General features: G+C 44.9%; 1 protein-coding gene and 1 long non-coding RNA gene across 4 annotated transcripts in view; one reads left to right on the top strand and one right to left on the bottom strand.

Annotated features, from left to right (window-relative positions):
• Nucleotides 1-22,410, bottom strand: part of nr3c2 (nuclear receptor subfamily 3, group C, member 2) — a 513,177-nt gene that overhangs the window by 377,713 nt on the left and 113,054 nt on the right. The window lies entirely within an intron of this gene.
• On the top strand, nucleotides 1,265-20,542 carry LOC140408627 (uncharacterized). Its single transcript, XR_011940156.1, has 3 exons — nucleotides 1,265-1,446; nucleotides 18,994-19,107; nucleotides 19,715-20,542. It is a non-coding gene; the product is annotated as an uncharacterized lncRNA (long non-coding RNA).

Raw genomic sequence — 22,410 nt, 5'->3', positions numbered from 1 at the left:
TTTACCTTCACTAAGTCAATCCAATAGATAGATTTTTATCCCGGACGAGCCTCCAATTTGTTATGGGCCAGGGTTTAGAGAACCCCAAAGTGTCTCATGGAGTTCACCTGACCCACAACTTTTAATAGATTGCGGAGTAAAAGGCCCACTCTACTGGTGTGGTACAGCAGAAATGGAAAAGTATTTTTTAAAGCAAAACAATGTTTATTCTATGAACTCAAGTTAACTTTTTTAAAACATACAGTGAACATCTTAGCAACCATCAATTCAAATACAACCCCCGAAGAATACAACACTAAGTAATCCTTTAAATTTTCCTTTTAACATCCATACGACTTAAAACACCTTTTACCAGAAGCACATCAGGTTAAAGTCACGACTGTTATTAGTTTTAAATCACCAGGATCGATTTACAGTCTTTAGATTACAGAGAGAGATTCATACACCTTCTGGCTGTGACTGCAGCTATCCAGCTCTGAAAACAAAACTAAAACACACCCTGCAGCCTGCTCAAAAGCGAAAGTAAAAAGCTGACAGACAGCCCAGCTCCACCCACTCTCTGACATCACTGCAGTAGTAAACACCCATTTCTTAAAGGTACTGTCACTACAGATATTTATAAACATACTCATGTATAAACACCCGTTTCTTAAAGGTACTCTCACATGACAAAACTCAACGTTTAAATGTAAGAAGTAACCATAGTGCCAGATGTTTTCAACACATTTTAAAGTAGAATTTGATTTGTGGAACACTGCAATTCCAAATGCGATTCTGGAAAGGAAATCACAACAGCAAACGCAAAGCACTGAAAACGCTGAGCCTCTGCCAGATTACAGTGGAACTTGAGCAGCAGATTGGCAGCTTGCCATGTTTTACAGTAAGCAATCTACAGTACTTCTTAAATCTGCGAGCAGACAAGCCTTTACTGTGCTGTTGTTGATTATATTTGAGAATCTGGAAAAGCATTGCATGTGACTCCAAACACACTCTGCTGCATATACACAGACTAAAATGAATCAATTTAATTTCATTTACTTTCTTCATTATCAATCCAATATTAAAACCGTAAACCAAATTGCACTTAACAATAAAATCTACATGAACATTCCATTTACCATAAACTAGCATTCTGAAAAAAATGTCACAATCATTGGAACAATCTTTGGCAACCCACTGTTGATGTCAGGGCAGGTGCAGAGTACATGGAACTGGAGTACATGGAAATACACATGGAGCTCTCATCCAGCAAAGTGGGCAGGGGAGGAAAACATGCTGCTGAAGTTCCGCCATTTGATTTGTCCATTTGTTTGCAATTAGAGACTGAAAACCTTTAAGGACGAAAAGTTATGGTAGCATACTTTTAATAACATTCTCTCTCAGCACTGGAAGCACACATTTGGGAAAACTGGCTCTACAAAGTCATTGAACAGCTGCTAAGAGCTGGTATGTTGATGGCATTTTATCTAAATGTTATTGGTTTAACTGTATAATGATAGAAAAGATTATTTCCTATATAGCTGTTAACCCTGTTATTCATTGTATTGTTAAGTAAAATCAGAATTAGGTCTACGATCACATTTCAGGTTGTATATTTGTAAGAAGCATATATCTGCAAGAAAGGAATTATAAATGAGAGAAATTATTTCTTTTACATTCCACATGCTTCTAACCAGACATATCTGTGAAGTAACTCCAGTCGACAAGCAAAAATGTGCCAAATAATATATTGGCTATTTGGAGATCAGATAATATAAGCCAGAAGATACAAATTCAGCGCACTTTAATCAAATCTGGAGAGGACTGTAAAAATGTTTTGTGAAAAGATGCATTCAGTTTTTATGCCAGCACAGACCAATTACTGTGCAATAGACTGCCAGACTTGAGAAAAGACATTTCAAATGATTTCTTTCACTTAGTCCATTTTGAAAATGAACTACTAGAATTATCTTTTGCAAATACCAGAATAGCATTCTATAAAGTGACATTCTGTAAAGGGGGAGCGTGGTTTACTCGTAAACATCTGGCGGAAGCCATGTGTTCATCCAATGCAATGGAGCAAAAGCATGAGGATGATGCAGAGCAAGCTGGCTTTCTTCCAAGGATGTCCACTTCACAGCACTGACAATAATGTCCACAAACTGTCCTCAGAAATTTATTTCAATTAGTTTTGTTTACATGTAGAGTTTTAGCAAATATCTAATGGGCATGTTATTTCAATTCCCAGGAACAAGGATTGTAAATATTTTGCTCCCCGCTTGTCTAAGTACTGTGGGATAGGGGAATAGTAAAGAAGATTTTGGCTCAATGTCATTCTTTCTTCAATTCATTAGATGAAGAAAGGAAAACAAAATCTGCTTTTACAATATTCCTCCTTTGGTTCGCTGTCATTCATTTATATTTAAAACAATGTTAAAGGTGCGCATCATTCAATGTCCTTGTAATTACCCAGACAACTTCCCTTCTAAAAATAATCTCTGACCATGTGGGATATTATAATTTACAACAGCAGCAGCAACTTTAAATATAGCCTTTAATCTAGTAAAATATCACAATACATCATCAAGCACACAATAATGCTTCCTATGAGTGGTACTTTTAACACTGAGCAAGTTTTCTGTGGTTTCATCCCATTTCAGTTGTCATTGAGCCTTGTTCATCCAATGAATTAAAGGACCTTTGTTCTTGTTTGTTAAAACCATTGCCAATCTGGGGAAAAAAAACAAGTAGCATTTTCCCGAAACCAAGTTCTGATCATGTTAAATCATGTTAAAATAGAACAAACACTGCTATCACAAACATCTCCTCTTAACATTCATGATCCTGTCTAAAGCATTATTAATTAAAATTGAAAAAAGGCTTCAAATCTAACAAGATAAGCATCTAAAACAAATACTTTGTCCCTCCTCAGGAGTTTCATAACTGAAATCTGACCAAGTGTTGTAATTTTAATTTGGCGATGGACAAGAGTACTATACATAAAATAAAACATAGGAAGACAACACGCCTTTTCATAAACCATAAACAATTAACTCAGCCCAAAACAGTACATTAAATGAAGCCAAGAGAAAATACAATATTCTGTATCCTATCCATCTGCATGATTGATTCCAAAAAAGACAGCTACAATGAAGGTAAAGGCATGGTCACTATCCACCCTTTGTTGTGACGGGTAGCTGGTAGTTTAATGCATGATGTCAAGACGTTCATAAGATCTAGTTTTTAAAATTTTATTGGCATTTTCCACATATATAAACAGTTATGTACATTTTCTACCGTGTTAATTTATTTGTACAGAAAGGTTGATCCTGTCCTTCCCTTAATTTACTTTATGTACATTTCGCCACCCTCTGGCTCAGCCTGTGGTGTTTCCCCCCCCCCACCCCCCTTTGTGTTCTCCACCACCCCCACCACCCCCCTCCGTCGACTTCAGCTCTGTTTGCTTTGTGATCGGAGAAGGGGAGTTGCCCCCCCACACACATTGTTTCCTTTTTGTGATTTTCCAGCCTTTCCTCTTTCTCTTCCTGCCCCCCTCCCTCCGGGTTGCGCATTCCTTTGGTTCCCCCCTCTATCTTTGTTTTCCCCTTGTCTTCCCTCTTTTTCTTCCTCTCTCCCCCATTTTCCTATCTACTCCTCGTTGCTGGCCTCGAACAGGATTTGGAACAGGCCGACGAACTGCCCCCGTGTAACTAGGAAGCCTTCCTCCGATCCTCGGATGGCATTTCTCCAGGTGGAGAAATTCCGAAAATTCAGCAAGCCAGTCTGCAGCTGTGGGTAGTGCTGCTGATCGCCAGCCGAGCAGGATTCTCCGGCGTACGATTAGGGAAGCGAAAGCAAGGGCATTGGCCTTCTTCCCCATGTGTAGTTCTGGCTACTCCGAAGATTGCCTTGAATTGGGCATGGCTTCACCCTCACCCCCACAACATTGGACATTGCCTCGGAGAAGGCTGTCCAGAACCCAGCCAGTTTGGGACAAGCCCAAAACATATGGTTGGCCTGGCACCTCTGGCACCATTCACATTTATGCTCCACCTCCAGGAAGAACCTGCTCATTCGGGTTATGGTTAGGTGTGCTCTGCGCACCACTTTGAGCTGCATGAGGCTGAGCCTTGCACAGGAGGAGGTGGAGTTGGCCCTGCTCAGTGCTTCACTCCAGAGTCCCCACCCCACCTCTGTCCCCAGTTCACCCTCCCATTTGCATCTGGTCTCGTCCAGTGATGTCCGAGCTCTGTCCTGTAACTGTCCGTATATTTTTCCACATAGTCCCCCTTCTTTGCTGCTTGTGCCTATCAGGTCCTCTAATAGTGTGGTTTCTGGGCTCCGGGGTACCCTACTGTCTCTTTGCTTAGGAAGTGTTTTATTTGAAGGTCCCTCATTTCCTATCCTTTCGGTAGTCTCCACTTTCATAGAATTTACAGTACAGGAGGCCATTCAGCCCATCGAGTCTGCACTGGCTCTTGGAAAGAGCACCCTACCCAAGTCCACACCTCCACCATATCCCCATAACCCAGTAACCCCACTCAACACGAAGGGAAATTTTGGACACTAAGGGCAATTTAGCATGGCCAATCCACCTAACCTGCACATCTTTGGACTGTGGAAGGAAACCAGAGCACCCGGAGGAAACCCACGCACACACGGGGAGAACGTGCAGACTCCGCACAGACAGTGACCCAAGGCGGGAATCGAACCTGGGACCCTGGAGCTGTGAAGCAATTGCGCTAACCACTATGCTACCATGCTGCCCTTCTTCGTCAGTTCATCCAATGTCGCCAGTCTGTGCCCAACGTAAAAGTCCCTGACCGTCAGTGTGCCCCCGTCTCGTTTCCATCTTTTGAAGGTGGTGTCTAGCATGGCTGGGGGGAATTTGTGATTGCCGCAGATGGGGGCCATGGGGGACATCCTAGTTAGCCCCTCAGTGCAGTCTCAGTTGGGCCCATATTCTCAGCGTGGCCGCTACCACTGGGCTCGTTATGTATCTTGTTGAGGGGGATGGGAGTGCTGCTGTAGCTAAGGCCTGGAGGGTTGTTCCTTTACAGGAGATCTCCTCCATCTGTACCCACTCTGAGTCGGGTTCGAGTACCCATCCCCTCACTCGCTCTGCCATTGCTCCCAGTGGTAGTATTGTAGGTTCGGTAAAGCCAAGCCACCTTTGATTTTCCTTCATTGCAGTGCTGGTTTGGGAATTCTCGGGTTCTTCCCCCCCCCCCACCCCCCACCAAACAAACGCCATGATTAGAATGTCTACATTTTGGAAAAAGCCTTGGGGATAAAGTTCTGTATGGATGTAAACAGGAAGAGGAACCTTGGCAGCACATTCATCTTGATCATCTGCAATCTCCCACCAGGGAGAGTGGGAGTGAGCCCCATCTCTATTGGTCCTTTTTTACTTCCTCCACCAGGCTGGTCAGGTTACACTTGTGGATCTGTGTCCAGTCTCTGGCTATCTGGGGATCCCCAGGTAACAGAATCTGTTCTGGGCTGTTTTAAACGGGAGCCCCTCCAGCTCTGCCGCTCCCCCAATTGGGTTCACTGGGAATGTCTCAATTTTGCCCAGGTTCAGTTTGCAGCCCGAAAAGGTTCCAAACTCTTTCAGGATCTGCAGTATTGCCTTCAGTCCCTCCTGTGGCTTTGAGACATAGGGGAGCAGGTCATCCGCATAGAGTGAAACTCTGTGTTCCCTGTCTCCTCTCTGGATGCCCTTCCAGCTTTTCGCATCCAGCAGGGCTATCGCCATGGCTTCGATAGCGAGCGCGAACAAGAGTGGGGACAGCGGGCAGCCCTGTCTTGTTCCTCTCCGTAGCTGGAAGTATTCAGAGCTGGTGATGTTAGTTCAAACGCTCGCCTTGGGAGCGTTGCACAGGCGTCTCAGCCAGGCGGTGAATCCCACTCCTAGCTCAAACTGTTCCAGTACGTCGAGGAGATAGTTCCATTCGACTCTGTCAAACGCCTTTTCTGCGCCCAGGAGACGATCACCTCTCCCGGGTGGGGGGGCCACCTAATGTTCGCTGTGAGTTGCCTACCCTTGACAAAGCCTGTTTGGTCCTCTGCGACCACCTCCGGTACGCAGCCCTCGAGCCTCGGGGCGGCTCGGAGGTGTAGTCTGCGGTAGAAGGTCTCAAATGCCTGATTGACCTCCTTTGGTTTTGTTACCAGCCTGCCTCTGCTATTCTTTACCTGGGCTATTTCCCTCTCTTCCCTATCTCTGCTAGCCCTGTAGGCTATGATCTCTCCTCTAATCACGGCCTTCAGTGCCTCCCAAAACGTGGAGGGTGAGACCTCCCCGTAATCACCTATGGCCCGCGATGTTTTTTGACAGAAGGCTTTATCAGCCAGAAGGTCCATGTCCAGCCTCCATGTGGGGCGCTGGGTACGGCCCTTCTCCCAACCTCACGTCCATGTAATGTGGAGCGCGGTTGGAGATAACGATCGCAGTGTTTCGCTCCCGTGATCCCTGGAAGCACCGCTTTCCCCACTGCAAAGAAGTCGATACGGGTGTACACCTTGTGCACTTGTGAGAAGTATGAAAATTATTTTTCTCCTTGGTGCAGGAATCTCCATGGGTCCACTGCCTCCATCTGCTCCATGAATGCTCCCAGTTCCCTAGTCATGCCAGTCTTTCTCCCTGTTCTGGGGTTTGATTCGGTCAGTGAGTGCTCTACGCAGTTAAAGCCACCCCTCATAATCAGTCGGTGTGTGTCAATGTCGGGGATTTCCGCCATGGTCTTCTTTATGAATTCTGTGTCGTCCATTGGGAGCATACACATTTACCAGTACCACCGGTGCCCTTTCCAGGATACTGCTGACCATGACCTACCGTCCCCCTGGGTCCTTAACTGTCTTGGTTTCTGTAAACCCCGTCCTCTTGTTAATCAGTATGGCTACTCCCCTAGCCCTCGTCCCGTAACATGAATGGTACTTCTGTCCCACCCATTCCTTACCAGCAGTCGGTCCTTCTCCCTCAGGTGTGGTCTCTTGTTAGGTAGATTATGTCGGCCTTCAGGCTTCTTAAGTGGGCGAAGATTCTGGATCTTTTCACTGGGCCGTTAAGTCCCCTTACGTTCCAGGTAACAATCCTGGTGGGGGGTTTCTGACCCCCCGGTCCTGCGGGATCACCCATACTTATCTGTTGGACGCACCCCTGCCCTCTGGGGTTTCCCTTTGTTAGGGGGCCGTCCAAAATGGCAGCGGTCGCCGCTCTCACCATGAGGTCAGGCCCCTGCGTTCCGGGGTTTCCCTATGTCCAGGGGACACCCAACCTGGCCGCCAACTATGCATACGCAATATGGATGCGCCCCTGCACTCCAGGGTCTCCCTTTGCCCAGGGGCCCTCCCGGGGGTCTGCTTGCAGCGCCATCTTGGTTCCTCGCCCTGCTCCATGCCTGCCGAGGCCTGCACCTGTTCTGTTTCTTGTCCTTATCCGTCCCTTTGTTCCTTTTCTATCCTACGCTTTCCCCCATCCCCTGTCCCTCTGTATTCTCCCCCCTTCTGCCCTGTTCCCCACCCTTTTTTGCCAGGCTCCCTCTTCCCTGAGAGGCACGCCGCTCTCTTCCTGCCTTCTGCCTTCAGTCTTCCTGCTTTCTGCCTTCCTGTGTTAGCCCTTCTCACCAGTATGGTGGCTCCCCTCCCAGTGCTTGTTTAGCTCTGGCACCGTTTTACCCATCGCCTTCCACCCCTTATCTCACCCCTTTGCCTGCTTTCCCTATCCTCGCTCCCCTTGCCCTGCTCCCCCTCATCACATTCAGGGAAGAAACGAGCCCTAAAAAGAAGCAGCACAGTCACGCGTTAAAAAAAAAGTATGCACATAGTTTGCATTATTATTGTCTCTGTTTGCGGTCTGTCCTCTGCTCTCCATTTTTTTCCTCTTTTGCCCCTGCCGCTTTCATCGCTGCCGCGATTGCTCTCCCTCTAAGTTGTTCATTTTGACGAACTCATCAGCCTCCGCCGGGGTGTTGAAGTAAAGTTCTTTGCCCTTAAATGTCACCCAGAGTCTGACCGGGAATAGAATTCCAAATCGTACCCCACTTTTATAGAGTGCCGATTTTGCTCTATTAAATTCTGCCGCCATTTTTGCCAGGTCCACCCCAATGTCTTGGTACACCCTTATTCTCTATCCTTCCCACGAGCATGATTTCGTCTGGTGGGCCCACCTTAAGACCTTTTCTCGGTCTTGGAACCAGTGCAGCTTCGCAATTATTGCCCTTGGCTGCTCCCGGTTTTGGGCTTGAGCCGAAGCGACCTGTGTGCCCTGTCCATTTCTGGGGGGGTTTGGAAAGTCCTCCCTCCCCACTAGCTTACCCAGCATTTGGACGATGTAGCCCGTTGGATCTCTTCCTTCTATCCCCTCTGGCAGACCCACTATTCGGATGTTTTGCCGCCTGGACCTGTTTTCCTAGAAAAGCCTTCTCTTTTAGACTCCCCTGGGCCGCCACCAACCTTCTCACTTCGGTTTCCAGAGCTACAATCCTGTCGCTCTGGTCCGTAGCTGTTTTCTCCAGGTCCAGGATCGTTCTTTCCTCTGCCTCCACCTTCCGTCCCAGGCTTTCTATAGTGCGTTGCATATTGATTGTTGCCTCCGACATCACCTCCTTCATCACCATGTGGAGCTCCATCCTGATCGCTTCTTTCATGGCGTTCAGCTCCTTTTTTTTTAAAGCATATTCCTCCATTTGTCCCCCTGTGCTTGTGTGTGTGTGTGGGGGGGGGGTCATCGCGTCCTGCTCGGTTCGTCGACCTTTCCCCCTCCTGGTTCGCCTGAGTCTCCGCCTCATCTCGTGGGACCGCCTGTCCGTTCACCCATTGTTCCTTTGCTGCCACTTCTGATAACTCGCCGCCCCCTCAGTCTATTGTTGCCAGGCATATTATTCTCCTGCGTCCTTTGTATTCGGGTGGGTTTTGGCGGGCTTTTTAGGTTGAAATCTCCAATAAATTGACTATGTTGGGTCCGTTTGGGAAGAGAGCCACCTGATGTGCGTCCGTTCAGCACATCGCCGCCACCGGAAATCCCTCATAATATTTAGTTTGACTAATAAATCAACTTCTCATTATCCGTGATGCAAAGTATAGCCTTTTATGCACTTCATCAGATATACAGGCCACTAATCCAGCGTGCACTCCACATTATCAGTTCCGGAGAATGACGATACATCTGAGATACAAAGTATGCCCCATTGTGCATTCCAGTACAAAGAAGGGTGTCTGTCACTCTGTGGGCAAGGTGGACGTGCAAGGCTCATAAGGCTCCTGTAAAATATTCAGGCATCATCCCTTAATATGGATGAGAAAAACTCTTGAACTGAGGGAATAATGCTGTTTAAATTCCTGCACCCAATCTGGTCGTTGTCCTTGATGGTTATCGGAAAGTTTTGCGTGGTGCAGTGTTTAGGTTTTCTCACTCCTCTGGAATCTAATTTCTTTTATGGGCTGATAATACAGTTCTGTGGAGAGCTTATAAAATTGCACATTTGCTGATCTTGCTGAAAAATGCAAGCCTTGTTGAGTTTACATAATATTTTGGTGTTCTGGATATGTTGCTCTTGATGTATAGAGTGTGCAAGGCCAAAACCTAGTCTACCAGCTGCCAGTGAAGCTGCTGATCACGGGGAGGAAACACTGCAAGGGAGGAGAATATTTTGGGGAGCACTGGGCAGAGACACAGAAGATCACTGGATAGCCTCGGAGCACCTGTTCTGACAATCCGACGCAAAAACCTCCTGTCCCCGCAGCCAGTGTCATTACTCCTCATCCCTGCCCACTCAGGCACTGTTCTCCTCAAAGAAGAGCAAAAAGTTTAAAAGGTGAAGATGTCATATGCAGAGATAGTGTTGGTCCTTAACACCAAGTCTTCCAGTGTGCCTGAAAAAGGAGGTACCACTCCTGCTCCTGCTTTACCATACATTTCCCTGCATTATAAAAATAAGTTTTTCTGTTCACATAGGCCAATCTACATTAAAGTAATGACTGTACTTCAAAAATAATCTGCTGGTTGTAAAAGGCTTTGTGAGTCCTAAGGATATGAAAGGCACTCCATAAAGTCCTTTTTTTCTGATTTTCTAAATATGCCACAACATTGGTCTTATGCACTGATGGCTGCATGCTCCATCATGAAATACTGCACTTCACTGAAGCCTGGCCCCTTTAAGACTACTGCACCCTGCAATGCAGTTTGTCTTTTCTGGGGGGAAATTAATAATGATGTTTATGATGATACAAAGATCAGTAGAGAGACAGGTAGAATTGAGGAAGCAACGGGGCTGCAGAAGGATTTGGACAAGCTAGGAGAGTGGGCAATGAAGTGGCAAATGAAATACAATGTGGAAAAGTGTGAGGTTATGCACTTTGGAAGGAGGAATTTAGACATAGACTATTTTCTAAATGGGGAAATGCTTAGGAAACCAGAAGCACAAAGGGACTTGGGAGTCTTTGTTCACAATTCTCTTAAGGTTAACGTGCAGGTTCAGTCGGCAGTTAAGAAGGCAAATGCAATGTTAGCATTCTTGTCAAGAGGGCTAGAATACAAGACCAGGGATGTACTTCTGAGGCTGTATAAGGCTCTGGTCAGACCCCATTTGGAGTATTGTGAGCAGTTTGGGGCCTTGTATCTAAGGATGTGCTGGCCTTGGAAAGGGTCCAGAGGAGGTTCACAAGTATGATCCCTGGAATGAAGAACTTGTCGAATGAGGAACGGTTGAGGGCTCTGGGTCTGTACTCGTTGGAGTTTAGAAGGATGAGGGGGGATCTTATTGAAACTTACAGGATACTGTCAGGCCTGGATAGAGTGGACGTGGAGAGGATGTATTCACTTGTCGGAAAAACTAGAACCAGAGGACACCATCTCAGACTAAAGGGATGATCCTTTGAAACAGGGATGAGGAGGAATTCCTTCAGCCAGAGGGTGGTGAATCTGTGGAACTCTTTGCCACAGAAGGCTGTGGAGGCCAAATCATTGAGTGTCTTTAAGACAGAGATAGATAGGTTCTTGATTAATAAGGGGATCAGGGGTTATGGGAAGAAGGCAGGAGAATGGGGATGAGAAAATATCAGCCATGATTGAATGGCGGAGCAGACTCGATGGGCCGAGTGGCCTAATTCTGCTCCTATGTCTTATGGTCTTAACCTGATAAACAAGGTTCATCAGGCAGCCAGTGGTTTTACATTTTTTTTTAAATATAAATTTTAGAGTATTCAATTATTTTTTTTCCAATTAAAGGGCAATTTTAGCCAATCCACCTACCCTGCACATCTTTGGGTTGTGGGGGCGAAACCCACGCAAACACAGGGAGAGTGTGCAAACTCCACACGGACAGTGACCCAGAGCCGGGATCGAACCTGGGACCTTGGCACTGTGAGACAGCAATGCTAACCACTGCACCACCGTGCTGCCTCAGGTAGCACCAAGTTAACGTTTGACCAATGTTAGCTCGTTACGTAAGCATTTACTGTTGTGATCTTCACACAATGAGCAGAGTTGTCCCCGTCTAAGATTTTGCCTGCTGGGTAGGCTTGGGTAGATAGTCTTCCTTGTGAAATGTAGCCCGCAAAGGCAGGTATAGTCAGACATTTCAAGTAGATGTAACAGGATGTGAATACTTGAACTTCTGCCTGACTCTAAGCGACTGAAATATGTCTACGGTGGAAGCGCAGCTGACTTTGTTTGCCCTGGTTGTATTCTATTTCCTGCCCAAATAATTAATAGCCATTGAGAGACCCAATGGAATGCTCACACTAAGATAACAGCAGTATTGTGGGTAAATGATCCTGCAGAGGGAGTCTGACATTGCAAAGGCAGCGGTAAAAAGTAACACAATTAAGATAACATACAAACTGAAGTATGAAAAGGCTAAAAATAGTTTGTAAACCCTTCCCAAATGCCAATCACACTTTTAAGAATCCAAGTTTACAAGGCTAAAGCACAGATACTCAAAAATATGAGTGGCACTTAGGGACAAAAGAGGAGAGAAATATTGCAAAATTCATCATGAAATCTATTTAAAGAAGAATGACTGAGCTTAGAGGGATAATGAGGCCCATGCACATATCATCCAAAAAAATTCATAACATTTTTGATTATAAAATTCAGTGCCTGGTGATCATGGTTCCATGATCTATGCATGTGGAATGCGTGGTTACACTCTATGAGCACACCATCAGGCAAGTGGGCCAAATGTGCTAAAAATGGAAAATGAACCATTACCTGCACGGACATCCTTTGCCTCAATACAGCAAAAACATAATTGAAGAATATCAGAAATAAATGTCAATATTAGGATCCTGCAAACAGTTTGCTTTGTAACACAACAGCCTTCAAATCAGAATAACATAAAAATGCTTCAAATTCCTTTATTCCATTTTACAGCAGAGGCATTTACAGGTTTATTTCAAAGGCATTAGTGCTATGGAAGAGGGGGAAAACATTACAAAATGATGAAAGTTGAGGGAAATGTTGAAGAGTTACATTCAATCATACACTGAACTAGCATTAGACGGGGTTGAGGCTCATTTGACTCCTACCCCATCTGAGGTTGCTTTTCAGAGCTGTCAGGCTCGATCTCAGCCAGACCTGCATGGTGTTATGGGTTCAGCTGGTCAACATGTATTGATTGGGTGCCAGGGGACTTCATGGCCGTTCTAGGATCTAACTCCATATAAAGTCCCAATTTACCTGCTGCCTTCCACTTGACATACCTTACAACCTAATGGAATTGTCCAGCAAACTCTAATACTTAATTCCATTGGATTCTCCATTCCCAGTGGCTGCTCAGCCACATCCCCAGAATTTACAGTGCAAAAGGAGGCCATTCGGCCCATCGTATCTGCACCAGTCCTTGGAAAGAGCAGCCCACTTAAGCCCATGCCTCCACCCTATCACTGTAACCAAGTAACCCCACCTAACCTTTTTGGACACTAAGGGAAATTTAGCATGGCCAATCCACCTAACCTGCACATCTTTGGACTGTGGGAGGAAACTGGAGCACCTGGAGGAAACCCACGCACACACGGGGAGAATGTGCAGACTCCGCACAGACAGCAACCCAAGCCGGAAATCGAACCTGGGACCCTGGAGCTGTGAAGCAACTGTGCTAATCACTGTGCTACCGTGCTGCTCTAAAGGGCAGGAGAGAGGCAAGAGTAGATCACTGCCATCTCCTTCACTCAAGAGTTTCTCAACCCCTTCTGGTAGTCCTCAGGAAATATGCATTAAACACAAAATGAGTATCCATAGAATCCCTGCAGTACAGAAGGAGGCTATTTGGCCCATAGAATCTGCACTGATCCTCCGAAAGTGCACCCTACCTATGCTCAGTCTCTCATTCTATACCCATAACCATGCTATTGATCATGGACAATCCACCTAATCTGCACATCTTTGGAGTCTGGGAGGAAACAGGAGCACCCAGAGGAAGCCCACGCAGACACGGGGAGAACATGCAAACTACACACTATCACCCAAGATCGGAATCAAACCTGGGTCTCTGGCGCTGTGAGGCAGCAGTGCTAACCACTGTGTCACCGTGCCACCTGAGTAGATGCTTGGCAATCCAGATCTCCATTCCTATTTCTTTACTGCAATAACCAAGAACACTCAAAGAGAGCACAGGTTAGAAAATTCAGCTAAGTGGTCAGCAAACTACAACTGCACTATCTGTACACACAACTGACTGTCAATCTTTTGATATAGTAGTACAGGAAATATGCTGGCAAAACCATCACTTCTGCTTCATATAATTGTCCAATACTGTTAATTATTATCACCTGACATGGAACCACGAGATTTGAAAATGAAGTGACAAAATGTTCTTGATCTGACAAAAAGAAATGGATGCAAAAAGCTTGCAGTGGCTGATAAAAGAATCTCAAGTGGTGAAGCGTGCAAGTCCCACTAAAAATGAAATTTGTGCATTCAAGGGGCGAAATACACCCGACAGCATGGAGTCAGTTTCTCACTGGTTGAAAAGGACCTAGCGAGTATCTAACCCAGCCAGGAGTCGTAGCAGAGAGCCTCAGGTGTTTTAATTGCTGGCCTCCATGTCGTTTTCAGATCAAAATAGCAGGGGGTTGAACAGAATGTGGCTGCCCCAGTAAAATTGAGTGCCTCAGAGGCTGCCACCAGTTACCTGTGGAAAAGGTCCCCAGCACAAGGTAAGAGCAACAGATGGCTTGGGACCATAAACTGGAAGCCTGGACATGCGGAGCCCTAGATTTGCACGTGGAACCCAGAGGAACATTGTAGCCTTCTTGCTCGACAAGCAAACCCATAAAAATGAAAATGTACATTTATTTGGATCTCGTTTGGTCTTGGATCCTCACACCCATGGTCTGGTGAGATAGCCACCACTTTCCTAGGCTCAGGCCTCAGGTAGGAACAGTAACTGGCCAGCACTTGATCTGCATATTTAAAGAGGTGTCCACATTGGCTTTGGATGGATATCCTTCCTAGTCGCAAGTTTCTACAAATATATAAAACAAAAAAGAGTGGCTAAGGTAAATATTGGTCCTTTAGAGGATGAGAAGGGAGATTTAATAATGGGAGATGAGGAAATGGCTGAGGAACTGAACAGGTTTTTTGGGTCGGTCTTCACAGTGGAAGACACAAATAACATGCCAGCGACTGATAGAAATGAGGCTATGACAGGAGAGGACCGTGAGATGATTGTTATCACTAAGGAGGTAGTGATGGGCAAGCTAATGGGGCTAAAGGTAGACAAGTCTCCTGGCCCTGATGGAATGCATCCCAGAGTGCTAAAAGAGATGGCTAGGGAAATTGCAAATGCACTAGTGACAATTGACCAAAATTCACTAGATTCTGGGGTGGCCCGGCGGATTGGAAATTAGCAAACGTGACACCACTGTTTAAAAAAGGAGGTAGGCAGAAAGCGGGTAATTATAAGCCAGTGAGCTTAACTTCAGTAGTAGGGAAGATGCTGGAATCTATCATTAAGGAAGAAATAGCGAGGCATCTGGATGGAAATTGTCCCATTGGGCAGACGCAGCATGGGTTCATAAAGGGCAGGTCGTGCCTAACTAATTTAGTGGAATTCTTTGAGGGCATTACCAGTGCGGTAGATAACGGGGAGCGTGGGATGTGGTATATCTGGATTTCCAGAAAGCTTTTGACAAGGTGCCACACAAAAGGTTGCTGCATAAGATAAAGATGCATGGCATTAAGGGTAAAGTAGTAGCATGGATAGAGGATTGGTTAATTAATAGAAAGCAAAGAGTGGGGATTAATGGGTGTTTCTCTGGTTGGCAATCAGTAGCTAGTGGTGTCCCTCAGGGATCCGTGTTGGGCCCACAATTGTTCACAATTTACATAGATGATTTGGAGTTGGGCACCAAGGGCAATGTGTCCAAGTTTGCAGACAATACTAAGATGAGTGGTAAAGCAAAAAGTGCAGAGGATACTGGAAGTCTGCAGAGGGATTTGGATAGGTTAAGTGAATGGGATAGGGTCTGGCAGATGGAATACAATGTTGACAAATGTGAGGTTATCCATTTTGGTAGGAATAACAGCAAAAGGGATTATTATTTAAATGATAAAATATTAAAACATGCTGCTGTGCAGAGAGACCTGGGTGTGCTAGTGCATGAGTCGCAAAAAGTTGGTTTACAGGTGCAATAGGTGATTAAGAAGGCAAATGGAATTTTGTCCTTCATTGCTAGAGGGATGGAATTTAAGACTAGGGAGGTTATGCTGCAATTGTATAAGGTGTTAGTGAGGCCACACCTGGAGTATTGTGTTCAGTTTTGGTCTCCTTACCTGAGAAAGGACGTACTGGCGCTGGAACGTGTGCAGAGGAGATTCACTAGGTTAATCCCAGAGTAGATGGGCTTTAGATTGGTTTCACAGGTCAGCGCATCATCGAGGGCCGAAGGGCCTGTACTGTGCTGTAATGTTCTATTGAGGGGGTTGGATTACGAGGAGAGGTTGAATAGACTGGGACTGTACTCGTTGGAATTTAGAAGGATGAGGGGGGATCTCATAGAAACATATAAAATTATGAAGGGAATAGATAGGATAGATGCGGGCAGGTTGTTTCCACTGGCGGGTGAAAGGAGAACTTGATTTAGGACAGGGTTTAGGAGGAACTTCTTCACCCAAAGGGTTGTGAATCTATGGAATTCCTTGCCCAGTGAAGCAGTTGAGGCTCCTTCATTAAATGTTTTTAAGATAAAGATTAGATAGTTTTTTGAAGAACAAAGGGATTAAGGATTATGGTGTTCGGGCTGGAAAGTGGAGCTGAGTCCACAAAAGATCAGCCATAATCTCATTGAATGGCCTACTCCTGCTCCTAGTTCTTATGTTAGAATCTGCCCGGATCCTGTTCTAGATGTCTAGAAAGCAGCAGCCATTACTTCACAGAAAGCCAAGACCACATCCAAAAGCTTTAAACCCCATCAGATCCTTCAAAGAGAACTAGCTTTCAGTAGACTGTAATTGACAGCTTCCAGACAGCCAAGATGTCTGGATTGTTTATTTTCATTTCCCTGCATGCTTGAATGCATCTCAAGTACCCAGCTGTGAATCTAACCACAATGTTTATAAACATCTAGTTATGATTGACAGATCCTGGTCACATCAAAAACAGTTAAGTGCTTTCTGATGAGAAAAAGAGGTACGAGAAGCACTTAACTCCTGGATGTTTATAAACATGGTGGGTTTTATAGCAGGCGTGCCAGGGGCGCGAAAAACTTGGTGGGACTGTAAAATCGTTTTCACATCAGTGTGAATTTCTCATGGTATCTACCGTTGGTGCTCCCATGGCAGATTGGGAGACCCACTGGAGACCGGTGTGAAACTGATTTGTATCCCGCTAATGGGATGCAGAGGAAGGTCCAACCAGAATCTTCCACCCATACCCGATTCTCCATGGTGCCAGCAGGTAAATATGTCCTGAACAACATGTGTAGATGTTGGAACTCAAAATGTCTGGGGATGCCTGCAGAGTTCAGAATAGAGGCTGCCAACGACCCTGGACCCCGGAACCCCAAAGCAATGGTTGGGGGGAGCATCTACAGATGGATCTTCCAAATTCAGTGTCATCAAAGAGCTTCATCTTCCAGCCTCAGAGTGCTCCTGTAACAGAGAACACCCCAATATCAGAGAAGCCCCCAAATCAGAGACCCCTATAACAGAGCCACCTCCCATAACAGAGAACCCCTCATAACAGACAGCCCCCACCCCCCATCTGTCACCCCACCTGGAAGCTAAAGAGCAGACCAGGCAGAAAAATCATTGCTTTTTCACTTATCTATCCCTTATACCTCCTTCTTTTTCGGGATGTCCATCTTTTTCCTTCAACAGTGAGTCAGTGATGCTGGGTGCCTTTTCAATAAAGGTGTTTGGACACAATGGTTGACTATCCATCAGGCTTGCCCCACCTTGTATTACGGTGCTAAACACCCAGAATTAATGAAGAGGGAATACTCCCCTTCAGGCACATGTACTGACTTTTCAGATCTTGTGAATAACAGAACATTTTCAAATCTAAGAAATCAGAATGTTGACAGACTCAACCGAGCTCATGGAGAGCCATCTTCTTCTTCAGGATGTCCATCTCCTTTCTTCAACAGTGACTGGGTGCCTTTTCAATAAAGGTGCTTGGACACAATGGTTGACTATGTGACATCAGGCTTACCCACTTTGGAATATGGTGCAAAACACCCAGAATTAATGAAGAGGGAATACTCTCCTTCATGCACATATGCTGACTTTTCAGATCTTGTGACAAATAGAGCATTTTCAAATCTAAAAAATCAGAATGTTGACAAATTCAAATGAGCTACTTAAGAGAAGAACAGTTATCTGAAATTTGTGCCTACATTGAATGCCCTTACCCTGATTACTATTTAGTTTTGATAATATCTTTGATATTGTTTACCTGAGCTGTATAAAAGTCTTAAATCTAATGTGCATTCACTATACATCAGCGTTCCAAAAGTTTATTAATAAAAGCCAGTCATTTCTGACTGTTTTTCTGAGATTGTTACTCTGGCCTCTGTCAAAGGGCTGGTGCCAAGAATTTAGAAGCAGCTACTGTATCAATCTATAGAATCTTTCCTGCCCCCTAAAATGTATTCTCCAAGTTCTGGCACAGATTTTCCTGTTCCTTTGTTGGGGCTATTGAATTCCCTCAGCGCTGGTGAGTTGAATAGGCAGGAGCACGAATCACAAAGTACAATGGGTGGTGTTAAACTTAACTGGATGAAAATTTAAGTAAGCTCCCTTAAGTGGGGGAGCCAGCAGATAAGAGAAAAAAAACTTTTGATACACTTATAAGAATACTGACAATTATAAAGGAGTCCTGTATAATGACAGGAAAATTGTCAACTAGAATAATTTTTTTGAATTATAATCCAATTTGAAGATAAATACATTCGGGCCTGGGTCGTTCGTGCTCTGAATTATGTTGCTGCACATTTATGGATATTAGGATGAAGCCACAACAAAACATGAGAACAAAGTTTAATCTGTGACAGACAACAAACTCCTGTACGATGTTATATTCAGTCTGAGAATAAGCAGTTCTGGTTATATAATAGGGCATTTGCAGCACAGAAACAAGCCATTTACCCCCATAGGCCAATGCTGGTGTTTCTGCTCCACACAAGCCTCCTCCTCCTCCTCTTCCTCATCTCGCCCACATCAATGACATTTATGACTTTGAGTTTACCATGGCAACTCAACTTTCTATTTTAAAATAAACAATTTTCGAAGTCTGCACTGTATTCAAGGTTAACAAACTTTCTATTTATTTGATGTAATAATGAATACCTGGAAAAACTAGGAGTACGCAAATAGTCTCAGTTTTTTTCTGCAAGTAATGTTTAGTAATAAATTGGAAACATAGTGGACCACAATTTATTCAAAATTCAGCTGAATGTGATTGCTGGACATTTAAAAATACTTTTAACTTGATACTCCAACTAAACTTCAGTATTGTCAAGCAGCAGCCCAACAAATAAAGGTGTCACTTTTATTCCACTCCACTACAGTATGTCACATAACTAAGAAGTGCTACGAAAGGAAGCCAATACAGTCTACAAGTCAGGAAGACATCTAAAAGCGTCATTTTCTTCAGCCATTACTCGAAAGGAGGAACAAAGGAGGTACTGTCCTCCCATATCTGGGTGATCAAAAAACCTTACAGTTCACATGAAGAGTACACATGCATGTTTATTATTCGGTATCTGGGGTCCTGGAGAAAGGAGGCAAGTCGGTTAGCTCAGTTGACTGGACGGCTGGGTTGTGATGTAGAGCGTTGGTTCAATGCCTGTACCGGCTGAAGTTATTCATTAAGTCCCTGCTATCTTAACCTTGCCCCTTGCTTGAGGTGTGGTGACCCTCAGGTTAAATTACCACCAGTCAGCTCTCAAAGGGGAGAGCAGCCTCTGGGGCTGTGGCAGCATTTACATTTTACTGGAGAAGGGGAGAGGTGATTGAATTTCAATTAACCATCAGCTCCCAGCATCACTGCTTTAGAAAGAAGCTCACACTACATACAATAGTTTAAAAATCACTTTGAGGCCATTAAATTACCAAGATAATTTAAATCTTGTTTCTGAGCGAATAGACTTCACGACAATCTCTACTGGCATAATATTACAGCAATCTAAAGTCAATTGAGAGAAAATCACATACATTTTGACTAAACTCAGCAATGATATTGTTTGTGGAAAGAAAACATGATTTAAGTACATCATTTTCAACTTGCAGAGTTCACCTGAGAGCAAGTGATGGATTCAGCTTCCACAGTGAGGAATTCAATTAACAATGACAACTGAGTTGGATGTTGCACAGTCAAGGCAGTCTGAAGCAGGTTCATTTTCAACTCAAAGTCAGATGAAAATCTGATCAAATGTGAATGACTTACTAATGTGGCAATTCATGTACCTGTTGTTTACAGAGATTGTGTTCTGAAGTAGTTTTTGAATCTGGATTTAACTGAATTGGCCTAGTTGGGGTCAGTTTTAACTTCCAAAATCCAAATCTTAGGTTCAAAGCCCAAAATTATTAAAATGGAGATCCAGAGCTAGAACTTGGATTTGAATTAATCTGAATGGTTTCTAGAATTAGAAGTGTACATTTTCTTTGGTTAAAAACAAGACCTTGGCCCAGATTTTCATGCTGGTTTTGGAAACTCAACTTACGCAGTTTAGTGGCTTCCGAGCTGCACATCCGGCCCAGGAGTTTTATTTTATCACGCAGGGTTACGGTTCGCAGTTTATGAGCCACAATAGAATGTGGAAGGAGTGTGGATGCAGAGGTAGGCCGGTTAGAAGGTCCACCTTGGTTCCCAGACATAGCAGCCTAGTTCTCAACATCGTCCAACATCCCCTTAAACCTTACCCATACCTCTCAGCCCCACCCATCCTGCATCCCACCTCCTTGCCCTCAGTTCCTCCATGCCACCTCCATGTACCCTCAGATCATCCTTGCCCCCCCATGTATCCTCCATAGCTACTCAACTGGGGTCCACTATGTACAATCAATGTAATGTACATTACAATAGCAATGGGAAATATTTCAAAAGCAAGTGTAAAAAAAACCTGTGAAAATGTAATAAACTCTCATTCAAGAGCCTGTCACTGATTCTGAAAAAACAGCTCTCCATTGAAAAAACATTAATCCTTTAAACAGTCGTTAAGTTGTGTAAATAAACAGCCATGTAACCTGAAACCACATCAAAGGCAGAGATTGTTGTTACAAGCCTTGTAAAACTGTCAGTCATTTTCCTGAACAGCTCTGTCAACAAAACTGACTACTACCTGTGTTTCTGAAACTTAGCCAAGCATTCATAATGGCCACAGCTGTCATAACATTACTGCAATTATAAGAGTCCGAAATTCATAGAACAGATAGTATCCTCTCCATTTCAAAGCAGATTGCCTGACAATCAATGGAGGGTTTCACACGACCTGAAAGTGTGATGGAGTATGTTCAATCATATCCTTCATGATGGAACTGGATGAAGACTTGAAAGGAAAATGTACAGGGCTATGGGAAAAGGATGGGAAAATAGGATTAATTGGATAGATCTACCAAAGAGCTCTTTCACGGGCACAAAGCACAACTGTGTTTTGTATCTAAAGTACTGGATTTCTAATGCTAACTGTATACATCTCTCCAAGCCAAATGAAGGATTGTAGAAAAGGATATCATTGTCTATCAATCTGAGGACCCTTTATGTATGGGCCTGAATATCATGCATGATTCTTCACACATAAACACTGGAAAATAACATGCATGAGACAGAGCACAATTTTACTGCCATCCAGAAGGTGGGGAGGAGGGAAAACCGGGGGGAGACGGGAAGGGTGGGGAGGGTGTTAAAATCATGGGAAGCCATGTCAGATTGCTTTCTGGTGGGGATGGAACCAGACAAGTTGCCCACTCCAGTGGCAGCCTGCGGAGGATTATTTCTATAAGCAGAGAGGGGCTTCAGGTAGGGCTGGCAGTCCACATTGCTACAGCGATATCCTGTGAGAAGCTAACCCTCCATTGTGTGCAAATTTATGGGTGGAATTTTACATTCCCCACTGCGAGGTTTGAGGGCAGGGAAGTTTATAAAATGTAGCGCATCACCTTTCATCCATTTCAGCCCTGTCTCTCATTTTACGGGGGGAGAGGGGGGGGGGAGCTGTGCCTATCAGAAGCAAACCAACCTCCCCTGTTAAACCTCCCCTCCCACCCTGTCCTCTCAAACTCAGTCTCTCACCCTTCTCACTCCTCTTGCTAGGGCCTGCCAGGCAGGCCCTGCCGATACCCCAAATTTATTTGAAGTCCAGCCTCCATTGTCTACTCTTTTTCGGGTACTGACTGTAGTCCCAGTAATGGCCACTGCTCGAAACTGGTGCTGCTGGGACTACAGAGCTACCACTAATTGGATTGGCCGGCAGCTCTGTAAGGTGGGTCTTCCTCCCCAGATGGAGCTGGAAGTCTCACTCTTACCATTTAATGCCCCGCAAATATTAAACGGCTGCGAGGTAGCTGGTATCGGCGTACCCCTTCAGGAGGTTGAACTGAAACAACCCTATCCAAAAGGTCCTGTCCTATGTTCTTTTTTGTATTCTTTAGTCTACCTGTGGAATGCAGTAGGTTTCTAATCTACCCACCATTACCTGGTGGCACTACTGAGGCTTGTGAGGGCTCCCAATCAGAGGGCTGGCAGCTCTCAGGGTAGGCTGTCATCCTGTCCCGGTAACAGCCACTTGATTGGCTGCCACCTGTATAATTGAGCAGGAAGACCCATTGGCCACCCTTGCACGCCTGCGACCCACTTTTCAGCTGATGGTGGGCCATGAGACCGAAAGGCAAAATCCTGCCCATAGTTCCTCTCACCCAAAATGCTATCATAATGCAGACATCGACAACAAGTGCATTTATATAGCATCAAGAATGTAGCCGCCTTA

The sequence above is a fragment of the Scyliorhinus torazame genome, chromosome 3 (assembly GCF_047496885.1).
Source record: "Scyliorhinus torazame isolate Kashiwa2021f chromosome 3, sScyTor2.1, whole genome shotgun sequence".
NCBI classification, from domain to species: Eukaryota; Metazoa; Chordata; class Chondrichthyes; order Carcharhiniformes; family Scyliorhinidae; genus Scyliorhinus; species Scyliorhinus torazame.
Note: the sequence above shows the minus strand (reverse complement) of the source record. Positions and strands in the feature narration are given on the sequence as shown.